This window comes from Leucopleurus acutus, assembly GCF_964270905.1.
Source record: "Leucopleurus acutus genome assembly, chromosome: 10".
In the NCBI taxonomy this organism is placed as follows: domain Eukaryota; kingdom Metazoa; phylum Chordata; class Mammalia; order Artiodactyla; family Delphinidae; genus Leucopleurus; species Leucopleurus acutus.
Genome location: NC_139153.1, coordinates 47,083,249 through 47,105,811, shown reverse-complemented (window position 1 = coordinate 47,105,811; position 22,563 = coordinate 47,083,249). Strand labels below are relative to the sequence as shown.

At 40.5% G+C, this 22,563-nt stretch overlaps 1 protein-coding gene across 1 annotated transcript in view; it reads left to right on the top strand.

The window, feature by feature from the left end:
- Positions 1-17,014: 17,014 nt before the first annotated feature.
- ANO10 (anoctamin 10) overlaps positions 17,015-22,563 on the top strand; it is a 220,005-nt gene continuing 214,456 nt past the window's right edge. Inside the window, exon 1 of the mRNA XM_082849149.1 lies at positions 17,015-17,107. The gene's annotated coding sequence lies outside the window, so the exon portion shown is untranslated. The remainder of the gene's footprint in view (positions 17,108-22,563) is intronic.

Below are 22,563 nucleotides of genomic sequence, written 5' to 3'. Positions count from 1 at the left end.
TGACCTAGCGTACAGTAAATCTTGGAGAATGTTATACGTGCACTTGAGAATAATGTGTATTCTGTTATTGCTGGGTGGAGTATTCTGTAGTTTCTGTTGGGTCTCATTGGTTTGTAGTGCTATTCAAGTCTTCTATTTCCCTGTTTATCTTCTCTCTAGTTATTCTATCCATTATTGAAAGTGGGATATTGAAGTCTCTAACTATTATTGTTGATTTTCTCCCTTTGATTCTGCCTTTTGTGGCTCTCTTGTTAACTACATATATGTTTGTATGTGTTAAGTCTTCCAAAGGGATTGAACCCTTTATCATTGTCAAATGTCCGTCTTTTGCACTAGTAACAACTTTGGGCTTAAAAATCTGTTTTTTTTTCTGATATTAGTATAGCTATTTCAGCTCTCTTTTTGGTCTTGTTGACCTGCTATGTGTTTTTCCATCCTTTTACCTTCCATTTATTTATGTCTTTCAATCTAGTTGAATCCTGTTTTTGTACCAATTTTTGCCTTTTGATTGGGATATGTATTTCATTTGCATCCCATACTATAACTGATAAGGTAGGATTTGCATCCGCCACTTTTTCTTCTGCACGTCTGATGTCTTTTTTGTTCCTGTGTTCCTCTATTACTGCCTTCTTTTCTGTTAAATATTTTATAATATATCGTTTTAATTCCCTTATTTCTTTTACTGTATTTTGGGGCTATTTTTCTCAGAGTTTGCCTTGGAATTACAATTAACATCGTAACTTAAAACTATCTAGTTTGGATTAATACCAACTTGATTTTAATAGTATACAAAATTCCAACATGGCTCCAATTAAATGTTGAACAAAACTCCAGCATAGCTCCATTCTCTCCCCCTTCCTTTGTCTATTATTGTTAGGCAAATTACATCTTTACACATTATAAGCACATCGACACAGTCTTATAATTACTGCTTCACGAGTTGTCTTTTCAATCGGAAGAAAAGTACATTTATACTGTCTTTTATGTTTACATATGTATTTACCTTTACTGGTGATCTTTATTGTTTTATGGGAATCTGAGTTCCTGTCTAGTGTCCTTTCATTTCAGCCTGAGGACTCCCTTTAGCATTCTTCGATGGTAGGTCTGCTAGTGATTAATTCTCTCAGTTTTTGTTTATCTGGGAGAGTCTCAATTTCTGCTTCCTTATTACAGGTTAGTTTTGCTGTATATAGAATTAGCTGACAGTCTTTTTTTTTAACATCTTTATTGGAGTATAATTGCTTTACAATGGTGTGTTAGTTCCTGCTGTATAACAAAGTGAATCAGCTATACATATACATATATCCCCATATATCCTCCCTCTTGTGTCTCCCTCCCACCCTTCCTATCCTACCCCTCTAGGTGGTCACAAAACACCGAGCTGATCTCCCTGTGCTATGTGGTTGCTTCCCACTAGTTATTTGGTAGTGTATATATGTCCATGCCACTCTCTCACTTTGTCCCAGCTTACCCTTCCCCATCCCCGTGTCCTCAAGTCCATTCTCTATGTCTGCTTTTTTATTCCTGTCCTGCCCCTAGGTTCTTCAGAACTACTTTTTTTCTTTTTCTAGATTCCATATATATGTGTTAGCATATGGTATTTGTTTTTCTCTTTCTGACTTAACTTCACTCTGTATGACAGACTCTAGGTCCATCCACCTCACTACAAACAACTCAATTTTGTTTCTTTTTATGGCTGAGTAATATTCCACTGTATATTTGTGCCACATCTTCTTTATCCATTCATCTGTTGATGGACAGTTGGGTTGCTTCCATGTCCTGGCTATTGTAAATAGTGCTGCAGTGAACATTGTGGTACATGACTCTTTGAATTATGGTTTTCTCAGGGTATATGCCCAGTAGTGGGATTGCTGGGTCATATGGTAGTTCTATTTTTAGTTTTTTAAAGAACCTCCATACTGTTCTCCATAGTGGCTGTATCAATTTACATTCCCACCAACAGTGCAAGAGGGTTCCCTTTTCTCCACACCCTCTCCAGCATTCATTGTTTGTAGATTTTTTGATGATGGCCATTCTGACCGGTGTGAGATGATATCTCATTGTACTTTTGATTTGCATTTCTCTAATTAGTTAGTCTGTTTTTCAGTACTTTGACTCTATCATTACAGTGCCTTTTGGTTTCCATGGTTTCTGATGAGAAATCAGCTGCTAATCTTGTTGAGGGTCTTTTGCACATGAGTTTCTTCTCATTTGCTGCTTTCAAGATTTTCTCTTCCGCTTTTGACAGTTTAACTCTAATGTGTCTAGTTGTAAACCTCTTTGAGTTTGTTATGATTGGAACTGGTTGAGTTGCTTTGATGTGCAGATTAATGTTTTCATCAAATTTGTGACATTTGGACCATATTTTCAAAAAATATTCTTTCTTTCCTCCTTTTTTCTCTATGCTCACCTTCTGGGACTTCAATTATGTGTATTTTGTCCCTTTTATAATCATGGGAAATAGAACTCCTGGAACCTTCTGTTTTTACATTATATAATAGTGAGACTCTTATGATTTATTCCCAAGGTCAGTAGTCACTGAAACAAACGTAAGTCATAACTTTGAACATGACTCAGCAGTAGAATAATAAACCTCCCATGCAAGTTTCCCACTGGTCAACTAAGCAACTTATAACTGGCAGAGCTATTTGAAAACCTTTGCTAGAGCCTTTTAAAAGCTAAGTACAGAAATATCAGGGTAAAGAACTATACTCAGGAAATAGCATTTGGGGCTTGGCTGTAAGTGATGGGACTAGGGGTTTTGTTTTTTAAGCAAAGATACCAGAGCCTGTGCTTGCTCCTGTCTGACTTCAAAGCAATCGCCCCAGAGAAAATACCAGCACAGAGCATGTTAGGAATGCTTTTTAGTGGAATTGTCTTCAGAGTCAGAGAACACTATCTTTAGTGTCCTAGGAGGAGTTCAACCTTAAACCTTTGAAGATGGACTTGATTTGTGAAGCCAATCACAAATTAGACCAGAGCCTTGTATAGCAAAGTAGGAAGATAATCAAGATAAATAATACCACAGTGGATTTCTAAATGAGGTGTGACCTAATTGAGTGTTTTTCAGCTTTACTCTGTAACATTTCTAATTTGGGGATGGTGGAATGGAACCATACTGCCTACCTTTTTGCTGATAAGTTATTGTGTATTTGTGATGCCGTTGGTATATCAGGCTCTGACAGGACACAGACTGCATGCTCAAAGGGCAGAGAGGCATAAGTGAAAATGGTTTAGGAGGACCTTTTTACAGTGGTGTGGGCGGGACTGAGACAGCAACTGGGCAGGACAGAGCATGGATCTGGAACGGCTAGTGGAGGACCACGCATGTCTACCATTGTGAGCATTGTTCCTCTCCATTCCAAATAGTGAAGGAGTGGTTCTATTCCACACTAGAGTTAAAATGTCTATTTGTGGATCTCATTTCTCCCCGATGTTTGTTCCTTAGTCTCTGTGTGCTGCATTATATCAAGTTAATGTCCAAAAATAAATCAAGTTATTCCTGTCTGAGGAAAATATGGGCTTTTTAATAAATGATGTTGGGACAGAGAGAAAGCCATCTGGAAAAGGATGAAAGTGAATCTAAATCTCACACTGAAATAAACTCCAAATGAATCAGAGACCCAAATGTAAAACATGAAACCAGAGACCTATGAATTACAGGTGAATTATTTTATAACCTGGAAGTGAGGAAAGCCTCTCAAAATCTAACAGTAACACAGGGAAAAGACTGATAAACTTTACTACCTAAAAACAAACAAGCAAAATGAAACACCATAAGCAAAATCAAAAGACAAATGATAAACTGGGAGAGAATATTTGCAAGTTATTTCACAAATGAAGGCAAGTACACAAAGAGCTCTTAAAAATGGAGAAGTCCCATATATCTGGAAAAGACAAAAGCTCTTAATTCAAAAAGATACATGCTGTATAGCACAAGGAACTGTGCTCAATTTTTTGTAATAAGCTGTAAGGTAAAAAATTCTGAATCTAAAACTGAATCACTTTGCTGTATACCTGAAACTAACAAAACATTGTAAATCAACTATACTTCAATAAGAAAAAAAAGATACACGTATCCCAATATTCATAGCAGCACTATTTACAATAGCCAAGACATGGAAACAGCCCAAGTGCCCATCAACAGATGAATGGATAAAGAAGATGTGTTATCTATCTATCTATCTATACACACAGTGTAATGTTATTCAGCCATAAAAAAGCATGAAATAATGCCATTTGCAGCAACATGATGGACCTAGAGATGATCATACTAAGTGATGTAAGTCAGATAGAGAAAGACAAATATCATGTGATATCACTTATAGGTGGAATCTAAAAAAATGGTACAAATGAACTTACTTACAAAACAGACTCACAGACATAGAAAAAAAATATATGGTTACTAAAGGGAAAAGAGGGGGAGGGATAAATTAGGAGCTCGGGATTAACAGATACACACTACAATATATAAAATAGGTAAACAACAAGGACCTACTGTATAGCACAGGGAACTATATTTAAAATCTTGTAATAACCTATAATGGAAAAGAATCTGAAAAAGAATATAAATAAAATATATATATATATATATATATAAACTGAATCACTCTGTTGTACACCTGAAACTAACACAACATTGAAACCAACTATACTTCAATTTTAAAAATGGAGAAGCCCCAAAATTGTATAGAAATATGGACAAGAGTCATGAACAGAGAGGAATGTGGTAACAGAGAAAAATAAATGTGAACAGCGAGGAATATGGTAACAGAGAAAAATAAATGTAAGTTGCTCCTTACACATATGAAATGATGCTCGCTTTCCCTTATAATAAAAGAAACACAAATTTGAATTCTCCTGAATCTAAAAGTTTGATAACTTACTCTGTTGAGAGTGGAAGTGCAAAATGGAACAAACCCTACAGAAGGGGATTTGGCAAATTTTAACAAAATTACATATGATTAACCTTTGACCCAGCAATCCCACTTTTAGGCCCCTACCCTGAAATTTCCATAAATTTGCACAAGGTTATGCAACATTGTTTGTAGTACCAAAAGATTAGAAGCAACCTAAATGTTCACTAACAGGAGAGTGGGCAAATAAACTATAGTTCATAAATGAGTTGGAGACCAGGCAGTCATAAAAAGACAGGAAAATGTGAACTGAAATAATCTCCAGAACATACTTTTAGATGAAAAAAGTTAGCAAACCTCAGTATATAGAGTATGCTATATTTTGTGTTTAGGAAAAAAAGGAGGACAAGAATATATTTAGATATTTGCTTATATTTTCAAAAAGAAGCAATAAAAATGGTTACCTAGAGGAGATGGGAGGAATGGAGTGAAGAGAGAGTTGGAATTGATACTTCTGTGAGTTTGGTTACCTTCTCACACAGTTTTTCTCCTTTTTATTGATATACTTTTTATTAGATAAGTTTCAAGTATACCGAATTATAATTTGACATCTGTATATACTACAAAGTGATTACTACCACAAGTCTAGTTACAATCCATCATCATATAGCTGACCCCCTCTTCCCGTTTCCCCCAATCCCCTTTCCCTCTGATAATCACTGATCTCTGTATATATGAGTTTGGTTTTGTTTTATTTCGTTTGTTTTGTGTTTGTCAGATTCCACATATGAGTGAAATCATTTGGTGTCTTTCTCTGGGTGACTCATCTCACTTAGCATAATACATTCAAGGTCCATCTATGTTTTCACCAATGGCAGGATTTGATTATTTTTTATGGCTAATATTCCACCTTATATATATAAAGAATATAAATAGAATGTAATATATAATATAATATAGAATATTCCTTCTCCATTCATCCTTATCCGCATCTTTGTCATCCGTTCATCCATTGATGGACATTTAGGTTGTTTCCATATCTTGGTTATTGTAAATAATGCTGCAATGAACATAGGCGTGCATATATCTTTTCAAATTAGTGTTTTCATGTTCTTTGGATAAACACTCAGAAGTGTAATATCTGGGTCATATGGTAGTTCTATTCTTAATTTTTTGAAGACTCTCCATACTGTCTTTTATATTGGCTGCATCAATTTACAGTCCCACAAACAGTGTGCAAGGGTTCCCTTTTCTCCACATCTTCTCCAACGTTTGTTATTTCTTGCCTTTTCAATTGTCATTCTAACAGGTGTCAGCTGACATCTCATTGTGCTTTTGATTGCGTTTCCCTAATAATTAGAAATGTTGAACATCTTTCCATGTGCCTGTTGGCCATCTGTATGGCTTCTTTGGAAAAATTACTATTCAGGTCCTCTGCCCTTTTTTTTTTTTTTTTTTGCGGTACGCGGGCCTCTCACTGTTGTGGCCTCTCCCGTTGCGGAGTACAGGCTCCGGACGTGCAGGCTCAGTGGCCATGGCTCACGGGCCTAGCCGCTCCGTGACATGGGAGATCCTCCCGGACCAGGGCACGAACCTATGTCCCCTGCATCGGCAGGCGGACTCTCAACCACTGCGCCACCAGGGAAGGCCCTCTGCCCATTTTTAGATCAGGTTGTTTGGTTTTATTTGTTATTGAGTTGTATGAGTTCTTTATATATTTTGCATATTAACCCCTTATTAGATATATGATTTGCAGATATCTTCTCCCATTCAGTAGGCTGTTTTTTCATTTTGATGTTGATTTCCTTTGCTATTCAGCTTTTTAGTTTGATGTAGTTCCATTTCTTTATTTCTCCTTTTGTTTCCCTTGCCTTTAGAGTCAGATCCACAAAGATATTGCTAAGACCAGTGTCAGTGAGGTTACTGCCAATTTTTTTTTCTAGGCATTTTATGGTTTCAGTCCTTACATTCAAGTCTTTAATCCATTTTGAGTTAAATTTTTGTGTATAGTGTGAGATAATGGTCTAGTTTCATTCTTTTGCATGTCATTGTCCAGTTTTACCAATGCCATTTATTGAAGTGACTTTCCTCTCTCCATTGTATGTTCTTTGCTCCTCTGTCATAAATTAATTGTCCATATATGTGTGGGTTTATTTCTGTCCTTTCAGTTCTGGTCCATTGATCTGTATGTCTATTTTTTGTGCTAGTACCATACTGTTTTGATTACTATAGCTTTGTAATATAATGTGAAATTGAGGAGCATGAAACCTTCAACTTTGTTCTTCTTTCTCAAGATTGTTTTGGCTATTTGGGATCTTTTGTGGTTCCATAAAATTTTAGAATTATTTGTTCTAGTTCTATGAAATATGCCATTGGAATTTTGATAGGGATTGCAATGAATATATAGATTGCTTTGGGTAGTATAGACATTTTAACTATATTAATTCTTCTAATTCATGAGCACAGAATATCTTTCTATTTATTTGTGTCTTCTTCAATTTCTTTTATTAGTGTAATAGTTTTCAGTGTACAAGTCTTTCACCTCCTTGGTTAAATTATTTATAGGTATTTTATTCTTTCTGATGCAATTGTAAATGGAATTGTTTTCTTAATTTCTCTTTTTGATAGTTTGTTATTAGTATATAGAAAGGCCACAGATTTCTGTATATTGATTTTGTATTCTGTGACTTTACTGAATTAATTTATTAGTTCTAACAGTGTTCTTTTTTTACATCAATCCTGTGTCAAGTTCTTTAAACATGTTAGTATGGATAAGGGCAACAAATGGTTCCCTTCACTCAGTATGACAATCTCTAGGTCCATCCATGTCACTGCAAATGACATTATTTCATTCTTTTTTATGGCTGAGTTAATATTTCATTGTATATATGTACCACATCTTCTTTATCCAGTTCTCCATTGGTGGACATTTAGGTTGCTTCTGTGTCCTGGCTATTGTAAATAGTGCTGCAATGATCCTAGTTCAGAATTATAACACTATAATAAGCCCCCTACATATGAATGAGTTCCATTCTGAGAGTGTGTTCGTAAGTCCAATTTGTTTGTAAGTCCAACAAAGTTAGTCTAGGTGCCCAACTAACACAATCAGCCATATAAATAGTACCGTACTGTAATAGGTTCACAATACTTTTCACACCAATAATACATAAAATACAAACAGGGGCTTCCCTGGTGGCGCAGTGGTTGAGAGTCCGCCTGCCGATGCAGGGGACGCGGGTTCGCGCCCCGGTCCCGGAAGATCCCACATGCCGCGGAGCGGCTGGGCCCGTGAGCCATGACCGCAGAGCCTGCGCATAAGGAGCCTGTGCTCCGCAATGGGAGAGGCCACAACAGTGAGAGGCCCGCGTACCGCAAAAAAAAAAAAAACAAAAACACACAAGAAATAATGAAAACATTTTTAATCTTACAGTACAGTACCTTGAAAAGTACAGTAGTACAGTACAACAGCTGGCATACAGGAGCTGGCATCGAGTGAGCAGGCAAGAAGAGTTACTGACTGGAGGAGGGAGAGGAGGTAGGAGATGGTAGAGCTGAAGGACCGTCAGCAATAGGAGACGGAGGGCAGGTTGCAATTTCACTCATGCCTTACATGATTGGACATGCGACACACGTTTGCATCTTTGAAAGTTTGTCACTTGAAGGTTCACATGTAGGAGACTTACTGTATTAACAATACATTTCTGAGTGAAGTTTGAGATTTCATTCTATTCATTTATCCGTAGATCATATCCCACAAAGGGTGGATAATCAGAGTACTGAAATAATTCTGTTCTCTGTGTAGCTATGTTGCCACATTTCAAATAAAGTTAGGCTCATTTGTTGCAAATTGTTTTCCACTTTAGGGGTTTATTTTTATCTTTTTAAAAAATCTTTTGAATATGTAAGATATTTACATGATTCCAAAGTAAAATCTGTATGAAAAGATGTCCTAGCTACAGTAATGAAGCAAGAAAAACAACAAAAAAAAATGTTATCCAAATAAGAAAGGAAGGAGAAAAACTGTCACTATTTACAGATGATATATAATATATAGAGAGAACCCTAAAGACTCCTAACTTCTCCGTGATTCTCTTGTTTTTAATTGACACCTTTCCAATGGAGAAAGAGGCTCAGGTTTTGTTTTTTTGTTTTTGTTTTTTTGGTGTGTTCGTTTCTGCTTTATAACAAAATGAATCAGTTATACATATACATATATCTCCATATCTGCTCAGGTTTTTTAAAAGTTTTTGAGGCTCCCACTATATTAAACAATAAACAAAAAGTCAAAGCAGGGTTATAAAATGTTTAAATTGTTAATTAAATACTTTAAATATCCACATTTAATGCAGTGCATCCTTTAACACAAAAGTACAATATAATTATACTAATTACAAGATAATGAAAAATATTAAATTCATCGTATATAACCATTACTATTGTGGTCTGTTAAAGGGACACAAACTAAAAGTTACTTGATAGGCGTGTTCTTTCAATCCTGTGTGTATCTCTATAACTACTTCTGTACCCTTAGAGATGATGTTTTGCTTAAATCTGGAGACTTTTGTGAATGTAGATTATGCACCAAAGGACTCCCTAGGCCCTGTTAATGACCCCTGTAGCAGGTGCAGGCATAACCCACCTATATTCCCTCAGGGCTGTCCAATGGCCAGCACTGCATCTGGTAGCCTGAGGGTGCCTCTGGTGCTCCCAACAGAAACTTTAGCCAAAATACCAGAGAAGAAACCTCTTCTAGCCAGCAGTCCTCAGCCAGCTCCCTCATCCATCAGACAGGAAACTGTGGTGTGTTCTCCACTGGCTCCCAGAGTTGCCCGGGAGTTTCAGCCCCTTCTACCCACAGAGCCACCTGCTTGACCACACCCCCTGCATTCCCCATCTCTCTCCTTCACTCCCCCACCTGTGCTCCCTGGCTTTCCTCCCAAATAAACTGCTTGCTGTGAATCCTTGTCTCAGGCTCTGCTTCTGGGGAAATCCACACGAAAACAACACTGATTTGGGTTTATGTTTTTTGCTTATTTGTTTGTTAAGCATTCACCACATGAACATATTTACCTGTCACACACTGGGCTCCTCAAAAAGAAGGTGTCAGAGCTTCCAAATTATAGGAACAAAATAAACCCAAACTATAAGTCACGTCAAGTCAAAGACCTTCCAAACATTCCCTTTGTCTATTTCATCTATTTCATATCCCATTCTATTTCTATAGGTTAAAGGACTATATTTACTTTATAAAAGTCAGAATTCATTTTCGTCTATGGACTTAGGTGTACTGGACAATACTTAAATAGAGAGTAATATCTGTAGCATATATTGGAAGACGTCAGATGAAAGGATTTTAAATTACGTCCGGTATACATGAAAGAAGACAGAGAGATGGGTAGGGCTTTCCAGGCTTCAGTGCACCAACGTTTGACGTGAGCGATGAGCAGCAGTGGGGGCTCAAGTTAGCCTTAGGCTCAGAAACTTTTGCTTGCCATGGAGGAAGTAGATGCCAGCGACAAGGTGTCCTAAATGATGCGTGAGTTGTTACACGTGGGTTCAGGACCCTTGTCTTGTGGTGGGACCAAAGTGATAATTTTTGCCGCACTCATGCCCAGGAAGACCATGATTGGCAGCAGCATCATGTCTGAGCCCTCACCATGAATGACTCCTCCTTCCATCCCTTAATTCCTCACCTACCTTCTGCCCAGCTCCATGGACTGCTCCTTGTTTCCCTATTGCATGATTTGCTTTCTTGCCTCTGTACCTTTGCTCATGTCTTCCTTCTTCCTAAATGCCTGTCTACTCCTCCACTCCCCACCCCCTGCCCAACTCACGCATGTCCCCATCTCCTTTCATTGAAGCCACCTTGGGTGTCCCACCTGCCGTCGATCCTCCCAGCAGTCCTTCCGACCCTGAGTAATTTATCCCTCCTCTGATCTCCTATAGTACATTTCTTTTTCCTGCTCTACCTGCAGTTGACACTTGAACAATACAGGTTTGAACTTCACAGGTCCACTTACACGCAATTTTTTCCCAATAAATATGTACTACAATACTACACTATCTGGTTGGTTGAATCTGAAGATACCAAACCACGGGTACAGAGGGCCCACTGTAAAGCTGCTCACAGATTTTTGACTGCTGGTGGCCGTTGACCCCTAACCCCAGCGTCGTTCAAGGGTCAACTGCATTCTTTATATTATAATTGTGTGTGTAGGTGCGTTGCTCCCCTACACGTGTAAGCTCAGTGAGTGGTCACCAGTGGGGGATGCATGAGTAAGGCAATGCAGGAATTTTGAAAGTCACTGGATGGAACTGGAGTGTTTGGGGTTTTAGATTTTTTGGTCTGTCTTAATTTTTACTGTTTTTGGTGAGTGGGGGTGTGTGAAGAAGGAAACAAGATTCTAGGTAAAGGAAACTTTTTTTTTTTAACTAAAAGACATGTAAAGAAGAAATCCAGTAATCTTTTGTCCTCTTATAAAGTGTGTGTAACTCTGAGGTTTGGCTATATGTGCAGGCGGTAGGATATACTTCCATTGGGAAAACTCATGAGTTGGGCTGGTAGCAAGGCTACTCTTAATTGTTGGGAGATAATTCTACAGAGGTGTGTGTCTGCATATCTTCTGAGTAAAGGCGCTGACATGTTTGTTCCAAACTATCTTTTTGAAGGATGTTTGCATAGCAAACGGCCTTGAGATTGAGCTGGTTTCTCCCTGTGGAGCAGAGGGAAGACCTGTTTTCTGTCTAGGATAATAAATATAATGTCTCCCTCAGGGGTCAAGGTTGAGCAGGCTTGCTACCAGCCCCGTAGAAGTCCACGGTTACCTAAACTCAGAGTTTCTTAGCATGCAAACCTGATGAGTGTGTAGAATCCACTTGGGCTGCTCCGTATTGCTCCCATGGGACTTGGGGACAAGGGAAGCTGACACAAACGTGGAGCTCAGACTCATGTGCAATGAGTAATAAAGTCCTCTGTCTCTGACCCAGGAGTCTCCTGTCTTCTGTTGGCATCTATGAAACTGATGAGTTAACTTACTAGCTCACAAGTATGGTAAGATGTCATAGCATTTGTAGTTCTTGACACTAATGATATAGATTTTGATAGTTGAAGATACTCATCTTCATCAAAATCTAATATTTAGGATGAGCAGTTCTCCTCAGGTGAGCAATTTCATAGAGGAATTCTGTTACTTCAATGGCTTTATTCCAGGAGTGTGTTAGATACACAGAAGACACAGAAAAGACCCATGAGCCATTTAGCCTGCTCTCTGCTAAGACAAGAAATTGAAATAATTGTGTCCTTGGTTACTAGGCAGATGTCAAATGGTCATTTCTCTACGTTATAGGTTTCCAGTAAAAATAGAGTGGAAATAAAACGACACTTACCCCAGAATATTCAAAATACTTACATGATCCTTCATCTACTCTAGAAAATAGGTGCTTGTATTCAACACTTACAGGAAGGATGGAAACAGTTTATATATTTCTTTCTAGGAGGATGAGATAAGTCTTTCAATATGTGAAAGTAAATTTCTGTTTTTCATTTTTAGATATCAAAATGGAAAACATCAAAAAAATGTTTTGTTTAAGTCACCAGGCTGTGATTTTTTGTTTGTTTGTTTTATAGCAGCCAGAACTGACTAAAACACTCATCTTTGACAAAACAAGGAGACACTGAAGCTCCAAACCATACAAAAATGATGGCAGTGGTCCCCAGGGCAGTGAGGATAAGTAGGGACACTGGCAGAAGTGGAGAGAGCACACCCATGTCATGAGAGCAGATCTCAGATGGGGCTGGTGGATACTCCAAGGTAAAGGGCTCAGGGTAGACGGTGCACAAAGCCAAATCCCAGCTAGAGGAGTGGCATGCAGAGAATAAAGGTCGAAGCAAAGAGGGCAGGGCTCAGTGAGGACACAGGCAGAAAAAACATATATTTACAGGAAGCAGCCTGCCAACGAACAGGGAGAGGGGAGGACCGCACTGTGAGCAGAACTCCAAGCCCTCCAGCTGCCTATTTTTTCACTGACGAGAAGTAAAGCCTGAATCAATTCACTCACCTAATACTGAGCCATAAGAAAAACTCCTTCCAGCCAGGAACCTGGACCCTACCAATATCTACATCCTGCAAGTAGCTCACGTGAGAGAAGGTGAGACAGAAAATAAAACATGAACAGGTAGCACTTCAAAAAGAAGTGAAAGGAAAAAAAAAGGCATCAAAGAATTGAAGGAAAACTGGAAGAAGTCCATGCAAGAACAGACACTAAAGAAAACCCAGCAAGGGCCATGGAGAGCAGGAATGAAAATAGCAAAATAGAGTTTAAAAGGATTAGAGAGAGTAGGTTACACTTAAATAGGGAGATCAGAGTAGGACTCATTGAGGAAATGACATTTTGAATAAAGTCTTAGAGGAGTGAAGGAGTGAGCTGTTCCCTAGGTAAGAGTGAGCACCTTAATGTCAGATATAAGACAAGAAGGAAGGAAGGAAAATTATAATGGTTTTCAGATTATGGGACTGTAAAATTGGAGATCCTAATGGAATAAACCACTTATAAACTGCAAAAGATTTTATTCAGGGTATAAAATTAATATGCATAAATTAATGTTCATATAACAGGCAACAACCAAATAGAAGCTATAATGGAAGAAAAAATCTCATTTACACTAGCAATGAGAAAGGTAAATTACCTAGGAATAAACTTCATAAGAAATGGGCAAGATTTATATGAAGAGGTGCTGGGTATAGGTGTTGGAAGCCTAAAAATAACGTCTATTTCCCTTGTTAGATGCACTCACTTGAGATCAGGTAGGTGGGAGTTAGGAAACCATCCTGCTGTGGCTCTTGGCCTTGCTACTGGAGAAGTAGGGTGTGGTTTCTTTGCAGCTAGTTCCCGTCTTTATTCTCAAGCTTCCTGGGTGTCAAGAAGCAGCAGTGATTGTGGCAGCTTCCTGATCTAACTCTGAGATCCTAGGATCACAGGATAAGGTGTCCATTCTCCACATTCAGCTAGTGGCTGTGGCTCCAGCCCTGGCATAGACCAAGTAGCCTCAAAAGTTGCAGCTCCCAGTTCAGCAATGTTGCTCCCTCCAAGATATACGTCTACAAGTGCTTTTCCAGCACTTCCTGATGATTCGATAAGGACTTAATTCTCTTTATTAAATCTCTTCCTGTGTAAAATACACAGAGTGATTTCTGTTTTCTGTACTGAAATTGGTCTGACATATTTGATATTGGAAGTGGTTGCAGAAATCAGGCCCTCAAGATGGGAATCTGGGATTGGATCTGACCCGGCTAGGTTTGAAGATAATGGTGAACTTGCCACCAGGGGAAAATGGGATACTGCAAATCTAGGGCATGCAGTGGAAAAAGTTCTGTAATCACCTGTGGTTGCCTGGAATGAACAGTTTACTGAAGGCAAGGAGGCTTCAGTGGCTCCCCTACTAGATAGCTATGATGGGAATGAGGGATTCAAGAACTTTTGGGATGGGTTGGCCTTTTCTGACTGTATTGGAGAGTTTAAAGAAAGAAAATGATATATTGTGAAAGTCCAAAAATACAGAAGTAAATTTAATTATGATAACAGTGGCATTTAAAATCGGTTGGGGAAAGACGGATTATTTAGTAATTGAGGCTGGGCGAATGCGTAGATATCAAAGTTGGATCCACTGTACTTAACTCACATCAAAACAAATTCCTGAAGGGTCAGATTTTTAAAGGAAAAAAGCAAAATCATGAAACATTAAGAAGAAACCATGGAAGGATTTTCAAAGTAATCTAAGAGAGGTGAAGTCCTTTCTAAGTCTAATATACCCAAAAGTAGTAAATAGTAAAACAAAAGCTTGATAAAAGTTGACCAACTAGAAATGAAAAAGGTCTGCATGGCCAAAAAAACAAAACAAACAACAAAACCAACCCAACAAACAAAAAATAAGCAAGTAAAACAGCGTAAGAAAAGTCAAAAGACATGACAAACTGAAAAAGGTTTTGACATTCATTTCTAAGGAAAGGACCATTCTTACTATTATATAAAGTGTTTCTATATCCAGTAGAAAAGTGGACAAAATACATAAATAGATAATTCATGGCAAATGAAATACAAATGTGCTTTATCACTCATAATAAGAGAAATACAAATAAAAACATTTTGTCATTTATTAAATTGATCAGTTCCAGTTCTGGCTGAAATGGATTATGTCCACTGCAGCCTATGTCCACCACAGATGACAATTAAAACCTCTGGACAAAATATGAAAAAAAGGCTACCACAAGCTGGAGAGAGGGGTGAAAACTCCTGATTGCTTTTTCTTCTCCCCACTCTGTCCTGAGGCCACTCCCAGTCACAGAGCTTCCCTGCTATAGTACAGTGATGTGGATAACTAGACCCTGATAGAAAACCTGTCCCTCTGGTCAGAGGAAATGGGAAAAAGGACACATTGTGCAGAGTATGGGGAGAATCCCTGTCGTTTTTTCTCTCTTTCCTCTCAATATTGTCCTGAGGGCAGCCCCAGTTGCACAGAGCAGCACAACAGGTATAAAGTATGGCAGACTCCAGGAGAACCCTATCTCTCTGGCCAGCAGAACTGGAAAAAGGGGGTTCTGGGTGTCACAGATTATAAAGGAAATGCCCAAAAGGAGAGTGATGCAAAAGGGAATCCTTAATTCTGTGTAGTGGTTTGTTACACAGCAATAGCTAACTGATACAGGAATCCATGTCATTAACTGAAGTCTGCCCTTTGTGTTGTCCAACAGCTAATTTGTCATACTTAACACAAAGTTTTAATGTGCTAATTGTGGAGATGAAAGGAGACCATCTGTGTGAAACGCATTTTTAACATTTCCATTCAATCTTTTTTCCAATCCTTCCAGTCATATAAATATCAGAAGATGACATTATATGGAGGGATGGCCATAAATTCAAGGAATGAGAAGTTAGGAAGAGTGCAATTAAAAAACAAAAATGTACTGAGTAATCAATGTCTAAACCTGTTGAAGCGCATAAACAATTTGTCCAGATTTTCAGAAGAGAAAGAACTTCTGGCCACACCCATGATGGCCACAGGGGAACTGGCCAATAACCTTGTGAGCTGCTATGACAGGCATCTAGAAAGATCAACAAAGGGCCCCTCGCAAGTAATTAGGCTTCTGTGCCTTGCCCCTGGTCTCCCTGTCTTCTGTCTTGAGTCTGGAAGACACAGAGAAGGAGCAGAGGATGGAAAAGCAGACACGGCTTTTCTGGCGTTGTAGGACCTCGAGGCATCTGTCTAGACTGAACTGCGTGTACGGAAGGAGAAAGGGTTCATACATTGTTTTCTTTCATTCCTTTGAGTTACTGCATGCCTACTGTGACTCTAACGCTGTTCTAGGCACTGGGGATGTATCAGTGGATAAAACAGACAAAAATCCCTGCCCTTGTGAAGCTTACATTCTAGGGAAAGACTGACAATAAATATAATAATATAAAACGTTAGAAGGTGATGAGTGCTGTGGAAAAAAGAAATATGCTAAGGTAAGATAGTGGGGTAGGGAGGAGAGCAGGTATTAACTAGGATGGTCAGAAAGGGCCTCAGTGAGAAGGTGAGATTCGGTTCCAGCTTCCCGTGAGGGAAGGAAGGAAATAAATCATCTCCTTAATTAACGAAGAGCTTGCAAGGCACTGGGAACACATTCCCAGGGCACAGATCCCGAGGTGGGCGGGGGGATAATATATTGGAATTGGGTTTTTCACTACCTGAAAGTGAATTACAACTAAAATGAGACTTGTTCTTATATTTGAAAGTGACAAGGAAGTTGGACTCTGGACCTTAAGAGACGGAAAAGAGGAAAATGTGAACGGACATATTTCCTTGCAGGTCACCCCTCCATACTCTCGGAGTGACAGCCCAGCCCCGCGAGGCCCCGCCTCTCCGCCGTGGTGCCGCCCCCACGCGGAGTGACAGCCCATAAGGCACGCCTCTTCCTTAGCAGTCTCAGCTCTCACTCCCGCCGACAGCCAGACTAGGCCAGTCTAGTGTTTCTCTGGAGCAGCCTAGTCTCTGCCGGGAGTGACTCAGCCCTAAGCCCCGCCTCCCCCACCTCGGCCCCGCCCCCGCCTGCGTGCGATCGCGTCTCGGCCCCGCCCTGCACGCCCGGCGCTAGGTGGTACCCGCCCGGCAGGCCGCGGCTCGCCTCCCGCGGCGAGAGTCGGTTGCCTGGCCTGGGGGACTAGCAGGCTCTCGGGCCCGCCCCCGAAGACGTGGAGTGCTGTGGCGGCCGGTGAGTGGGGAAGGGGACCTCGGACCCCCTCGCTTTCGGCGGCGCAGAGCCTGGGTCAGTGCAGGTGGTTGAGTCCGGGCTGTCGGGCAGCGGCGCGACGCTTCCAGTGACTCCTCCCGGCCGCCGCCCTTCCTTTCCGGGGTACCTCCCGGGGTTGGCAATCCCGGGAATGGGAAAGTAGGACGGGGAGGGACGCCGAGGTTGGGTGACGTTCGGGTGGGAGTGGCAGTCGCAGGTGGAAGCTGCAGAGGGCCGAGGTTGGTCTGAGGGTGGAGGGTTGATAGAAGAAAGTGGTGAAGCTGAAATCTGGTGGCTGGTGGAGTCAGGATGCGAGGGCTTGGGGGGCTCCAGAGCAACGGGGAATGAGATGAGTGGGGGTGGAGGAGTCGACGAAGCCTAGTGAAGGGCGTTTGAGGGAAGGACCAGCTCACGGGGGCCCATGATTCACGCTTCCCCGACTGTCCGGAGAGCCTGGAGCTTCGGGTATCTCGGCACGGGCGTGACGCTAGTGAGCTTGCGGGGTTGTGCTCTCACATCGGGGTGATCGGGTTTCCAGGCTTTCGACTGGGACACACAGTACAGCTCAAGTATTAGATGAAAGTCAGGGGCAATGCCTGGGACACCTGAGAAACGTGGCTGGAAGGGGTGCTTCTCCTATGGAATGCTTCTAATTTCCCTGGAGCCTTGGCGGCGCCAGCGTTGGTGCGGCGCTGTCTTCTGTGAAACCCTATTCCGGCAGCCCAGACGGTGTATGGAGGTCCCGCACAAAGTTCAGAGTTGAGGTTTTTATTCAGACTCCAAAGCAGTCGTATCACGTTCCCTTAAATCCTGCGGAGTTTTAATTTTAAAAATATCTAATCCTGTGGGTTTTTTAAAAAAAAATTTAAATCTTTCTTATCTGGCTACTTTGAATTTTAAAGTCACACCGAGCTAGAGAACTAGATGTTTTCTAAGAGCCCATTCTGTGAGTATGATAAACAATTTAAAATTAGCTGTGGAAAGTAGATCGTATCTGTTCTGACCAGTTATTGCTGAAAGAATTGTAGAATTGCAGATGAAGAATGAAATTGAAAAGATTTAAACTAATGGAAAGGGAGAGAAAAGTCCTGGTAAATTGGAGACTGTGTGTACTTAAAAAAACAAAAAACAAACTCAGTGAAACTTTTTTTCACTGTAAGAGAACTTGGAAGATAGAGAAAAGTATAAGAATGAAAATGAAAACTCCATGTAATTTCACCAACCCTAACATTTTTGTGCAATTCTTCTTAATTCTTTTTGTATTTTTTTGTGTATCTAAATGTACGTATTACATAGTTGGGGTCATATTGTTGTATTACTTTGTATTTTGCTTTTTTTCCCTTTGTATTTTTAGCATTTTCCTGGATCGTTAAAAATTCTCCGTAAACATCTTTTTAAATGGTGGTATGTTCATCACGTGAATTCATTCTTTTATCGCATATTAGCATTTCAGCTGTGTGCCAGGTCCTGTGCTTGGGGAGGAGATTCATTGTTGCTCTAGGTTTTCAGACATTATTCCAGCTCAAATAAGCAAAATCTTGGCAGTGTCTGCGGTACCAAGTGTAGAAAGAGAGTATGAGTGCAGCATCTAATCAGGCCTGGACCTGGGCTGTTGTGGCGAGGCTGTCTTCATCGTGTCGTGTCTCATCTCTCCTACACCTTCCTGTGGAGGCCTGAGGCCACGAGAGGTTCCTAGGTACGTTCCTCAGGGAATGGGCCTCACCAACTCCCCTACATTGTGGGTGTCACTGAGAAACTCTTTAGTGAGGGTGCATGTGTGCAGTGCTGATGTTTCATTCTCAAATCTGCCCTCATCTTAGGTGACTCTGAGAGACAGCTGCCCTAGGAGGACTGTCCCACAATTGCTCTCATAATTAACTGCCTCTAAGTTGTCTCACACCTTAGAGGGGGCCTCCGGAGGGGTCCTGTCCCTTCTAGCACTTGCCATTAAAATTGCAAGTTTTCTCCTAGGAAATCCCGCTCATCTTCCTCCTTGATCAGTGTGGCCCCTCATTTTGCTCTCACTGATGTGTTCCTATTCTGCCTTACGACTGAGAGTAATTTTGTCATTTTGGATTGTGTTCCTCCTTGAGTCTGAAATAAGGTGATTCCTAAACACAGCCTTATGCACTTACCTGTTAGTCTTTGAATTTATGATAATTCCATTGATGTTTTTCCTTTACCCAAACTCAGGAAGAGAATAAAGGGTCCCTTATTCTTTTTTTGAACCGTGATAAAATATGTGAACCACCCCCCTCCATGCTTGAACTCCCAGTGAGTTTCTTTTCATATGTGCATTTCAACCACCAAGGTCAGGATTTAACCCTTACTATAGGCAGGTGATTCCAATAGCTAGTGTAAGAGCCACAGGGATCCAGTTCCTTTGTAGGTCTCCTTTAGCCCTGGGTGCAGTTCAATGCGTGATTAAGAAGAGCAGAGTTTGAGATGGCTATCTACTGGTCCTGTGCCCGGAGCATATGGAACGTAGCTGCTCTGTGCTTTACAGTTATTGCTGGCTGCTGGCCTGGCTGACAGTCTGGATAAAAGGGGGAAATTGGCTGTGGAAGCAGAAATCATTCTACCCTCCGGTGCCCAGGAAGCCTGTGTGTTGAATCATTGCTTGTTTTCAGATCAGCCCCAACAGGAACCGTGAGGCCCTCTGCTGTGTCCACGCTTCAAGTCCTCATGTCCCCCCAGGTGGTATTTTGGTCCCATGTACTAGTCTAGTGTGCATGGTAATGGTGCAGCCAGCCTCTGTTAAGACCCTCCAGTGAAAGTGGATTGCAGAACTCAGGTTAGCCCACGCTGCCACGAGGCTTCTTATTTTCCCCACCTTACACTTGGTATTCACGCCGTTGGGCTAGCCAACGTGAAGAGGTGGGATTGGAGCAGGCCTGGATCGCGCTGGTCAGTGAACTGCAAGAGTGATGTTGCGTGCAGAACACAGAGGGGGCAGGAATCCCCCAAGGAGAGGGCGTCCCCAGAGGTGTTACTGTACAGTGATGGAAATTCCCTGAGCAGAGGACACAAGAAGGAGGGCACAGGGTTTCAGGGACGGGAACACGGGCAGTGTAAGAGAGGTTCCTGCCACTTAGGTCACCCAGCCTGTAAGTACCCTGTGGCCCGGTGGATGGCACAAGTGTGAAGCAGCTGAAAACAAGCAGTGTGGAAACTTCCAAGAGCATCTTATATACTGGAGCCTTGAAGGGGTTGAGGCTTACCAGGCTCCACTGAACTGCTCAGTGCTGGCACTGGGGTTAGTCTGTGAGACTCTAACAAGTGAAAGCACACAGCTCCACAGCTGTGGCGAGGCCAGCGTTACTTTTGATGGTGAGACTTTAAATTGGCTAAGTTCAAAAAAACGGGGAGAAAAGGTCTTTTGCATACGGTATGGTGTCATTCAAAGAGCATTGGATTTCAGTCTTATCTCTGTCACACTGCTTGTGTGACTTTGGGTTTTATTAACATGAAATAGTGTGGTCTTGGGACTAATGGACCCCTAAGGCTCCTTCTGCCCTAAAATTCTCTCCTAGTCCAACTTCTGCGCTGCTTTTGCCAGTCTCGTGGATAGGACGTGCCTAGGTCCCGAGTCCTTTCATTCTATATGCCGTTAACTTTTACCCCAAACTAAACAATCTTTGAAGCTAGGCGACTTCTTGTATACAAAGTTAGTATGTTTTTAATCTGAGGAATAAAGCAAAATGTTATCTTGTATTAGGTGATTTTAAAAGTATCATTTGGTCTCTACTACAGTGTATATTTTACACTTACGTTGAAAATGTGAGCCTTCTATTTTACGAACATAGAAGCCATTTTTTTCTAATCATAAGAAATACCTGCTCACTAAAATTCAAATCAAAAAGAAAAATGTAAAGAAGAAAATAAAACTCATCGTAAATCCTACTACCTAGAAATGGGGATGGAGAAATATATCTGACTAATCACTGATGGAATTTTTATTGGACACACATACCTACACCGTGACTAACACAGGTGTGTGTAATACACTCATACCACATGTGATGAATACATATGTATACACAAATGTGGTTAAGGATGTGAGCTCTGGCATCAGGCTGCCTGGTTTTGAAGCCCAGCTTCCCTGCTTGAGACTGCATGATGTGGACAGGCTACTTTTTACTTCTTTCACCTCAGTTTTCTCATCTGTAAGATGGAAACGTTAAAGTTCCTTCTTCGTGGGGTTGCTGTGAGAAATGACTGAGTTAATTCACATAAAAATGTGTAACCCGTGCTTTGACGCAGTAAATCCTCAGCAAATGTTAGCTAGTGTTGTCATTTTGATATTACTGTGGATGATATATATTCATAAATGGGGTCATACTTTGCATTTTTACCTTATAATGTGTTATGAAACATTCTCCATGTTAATTTAGTTGGATCTGTATCCTAGTATTAATGGTTCTGTTGTATAGTTATACTTCATTTAGCCAGTATCCTGTTGTTTGACTTTATAGGAAAGAGAGGAAAGACAGAAAAAAAGAAAGCTGTAATGAACATTTATGTACATTTTTGATTTTATTATATGTTTGGTATAAATTCCTAGAACTAGCATTGTTCTGTTGAATAGTATGAGTATTTAATGTTGTTTTTCAGATTGCTACTCTGCTTTCTGGGAAGGTGGTATCAAATCACAACATCTGGCAGCAATGTGTGAAAATGCCCAGTTTTCTACTCCCATGCCAGACCTGGGTTCTGTCCATCTTTCAACAAATCTGAAAAGGGAAAAATAACTCATTGTTACTTTGCGTTTCTTTCTTAGTAACTTAAACATCTTTTCAAGTGTATATTTCTTCTTTGTGACTTGTGATTTTAGTTTTTTGTATTTTTTGTTATTGATTTATAAGAACTCTTCGTATATCAGAGATCGTGACATTTTTGTCTGTAATATATTGGAAGTCTTGGTAAGGTCGTGCTTTGAGTAATGAAAGGCATACAGTATCTCAAATAAGAATAAATCAATGAGCAAGTATTTACTGTGAGCTTCTACATAATGCTCATATACATGTTGAGAACTGAAACCTGCCTTACTTTCTCAGAAAGATTGTTTCATGACCTGGTAATTGTGAATAATTCTCACTCACATTAGGCAATGCATAAAGGCTAAAAAACTCTGACCTTTGATGCCTGTGCACATATGCCCTGCTGAGCCCTGTATTGTCCCCTTAACCTCACCATTCCTTCCATCTTTGCTATTTGCTAACTCACAGCCATTCTTCCCATGTCCCAGGTTAGAAACCTTGGAATCATCTGGGTATCTTTTCCAAATTGCAGCCTGTCCCATTCTCAGCCTCCCTTCTCAGGCTGCCCCAAGCCCTCGGGTTACTGCAGTTGTACTGTTATACTTAGCCCTGTGTTAGAATGATTTGATGCATACCTGCTTCTCAAAAGTAAGATGTAGACCTTATTTACTTTTGTAT